Consider the following 2,370-nt stretch of genomic DNA (forward strand, 5'->3'; position numbering starts at 1 on the left):
CTCTAAGATAAAAGACATTAATTTACACCATAAAACTCAGATATTCTCTAAGATAAAAGACATTAATTTACACCATAAAACTCAGATATTCTCTAAGATAAAAGTCATTAATTTACACCATAAAACTCAGATATTCTCTAAGATAAAAGACATTAATTTACACCATAAAACTCAGATATTCTCTAAGATAAAAGACATTAATTTACACCATAAAACTCAGATATTCTCTAAGATAAAAGACATTAATTTACACCATAAAACTCAGATATTCTCTGAGATTAAGTCAGAAATTTACGGTGGTAAACTCTGAGAAATGGAATTTTTTTTGTCAAGAACATACCCCCCCCCCCCCCCCAATATTCCAGACTGGGCTTTTTTCCTCTTTCTTTGTCTCCTTTTTCATGTTTTTTTTGGGCAGTTTTTTTTTAGTTTTTGTGGCTTTTTGGTTAGTTTTTTGGGCAGTTGTTTTGACGTGATTATCACCTTTTCAAGGTATTTTTTCGACACTTTTTTTCGAAGTTTTTGTTGCTTTAACCTTTCACGTTTCTTTCCGCAGACGTCGCTGTTTGCCGTGTTTCTCTCAGAGAATATCAGAGGTTTTTTCTTGTAAATGTACGACTTTAATATCAGAAATTCTGAGTTTTCTGTCTAAATATTATTATAAAAATATGAATTGCAAATATAGCAAAAAATTAAAAATTATGAATTTAAAACCAAAGATAATAAATACAGAAATATTAAAAAAAAAAAAAAAAAAATGACTTTAAAAGAAAGACTAAAACAAACAATTTAAACTTTATTTAAACTGAAAAAATATTTAAAAAAAAAAAATCTATAAAAAATTATATAAATCTTGTCATGTTCTGAAAAAAAAAATACTTTTCCTGAGCTGAGATGAAATTATTGAAATTAAATTAAATAGGTAGAAATAAAAATAAATGTTTAAGGAACTACAGTTAAATATGTAATCAGATTTTTTAAATTAAATGTTTTTTATCTTAATAAATCAATATTTCATTAAAATGAATACACAAATGACGATTAAATAGGTATAAAAAAAACATTTTAAAATAATTTAATTTTCATTCATTTCATTTAATCGACATTTCTTTCTTTCTTTTACACATTTTTATTTTCCTTCAAAATAAAACAATATTTCAGTAAAATTATGAAATTTTAATTGAACAGCTGACTTTGTCAATTTAATTTATAAAGATTAAAATTGTGTTATAAAAAATAAAACAAAAATAGAATAATATAAAAGAAATTATTCATTTAAAAAAATATTTTATAAATAAATTCTGAATTTCATTTGAAATACTGAAATAAAAATAATAATAATAAAGTTTTATTGTGAAAAATTAAGTCAAAAAATACCAAACCAATTTTTTGCTACTTTTATTTTGAAATGTCTTTAATCTTGGCATCATTGAGCTTCCTTAGTTTAAATGAATAGCTGCTTTTTAAGGAAATTATTGATTTGTTTCATGTTTTCAGGATTTTTTATCTATTCTGATACGATCAAAAACATCTAGAATTAAAAAAATAAATTAAAAAAAAGATAGAAATGTACTTTAGTAGAAACACAATATTCTCCTCATGTTTCTATAAACGTATTGATCGACTTCTGATTGTAAACTGTAAATTATTGATTGTATTAGTCATATTTAATGTTTGGAAAATATTGTTTAGATGATAAAAAATATTCAGTTTGATCGATTGATTATAGATAAATTCTGTGATGATGAATTAATTACTCAACATGTCATACACACTGTCTCACACACACACACACACACACACACACACACAGACAAGACAGACAGACAGACACATGGAAACACACAGACACACACACAGACACACTTTCTATTAAAACAAAAGTATGTAAGGTACAAAAAGAAATGTTAAGATTTGCAATGATCTTCAGCTTTTATTTTGAAGAGTAACTTCCTGTTTGTATCTGAATGTAGTTACACCTACACTAACTTGACAGTGAACACCCTCCCTACCACAATAAAAGTTTCCTCCCTTCTCTGTCACACTGCGGACTGTTGTGTCGGGATGCGTTTACGGTTCGGTACCAGCACACCTGCGGCTCATCAACGTAACCGTGTTTACTTCACAGTCACCGGAGGAAAGCTCCGGTTCTTTAAATGCTCGTCGTGGCCGTTAATGTTGTCAATGGCGGATTAACGAGTTTACCGGCCGTTTTACCGACGCTGCGGTGACTGTTTTCTCCCATACGGAGAGATGTAAACGACCACAACAACCACCGGGGGTTTGTTATGCTTTTTTTCCTTTCCGGTATTTCGTTTGTGACGGTTGGAAGCTAACGTTAGCACGCTAAATCAGAATGAACGGCGGTGG

At 28.7% G+C, this 2,370-nt stretch overlaps 1 protein-coding gene across 12 annotated transcripts in view; it reads left to right on the forward strand.

Annotated features, from left to right (window-relative positions):
• Positions 1 to 1,828: 1,828 nt before the first annotated feature.
• lrrfip1b (leucine rich repeat (in FLII) interacting protein 1b) overlaps positions 1,829 to 2,370 on the forward strand; it is a 33,892-nt gene continuing 33,350 nt past the window's right edge. For 8 of the 12 annotated variants that reach the window (XM_031292181.2, XM_031292184.2, XM_031292188.2 and 5 more), the window contains exon 1: positions 1,830 to 2,370. This exon is cut by the window's right edge and continues 657 nt beyond it. The gene's annotated coding sequence lies outside the window, so the exon portion shown is untranslated. The other 4 variants (XM_031292189.2, XM_031292192.2, XM_031292196.2 and 1 more) reach the window with 3 other exon arrangements.

Source organism: Sander lucioperca, chromosome 24 (genome assembly GCF_008315115.2).
Source record: "Sander lucioperca isolate FBNREF2018 chromosome 24, SLUC_FBN_1.2, whole genome shotgun sequence".
Lineage (NCBI taxonomy): Eukaryota > Metazoa > Chordata > Actinopteri > Perciformes > Percidae > Sander > Sander lucioperca.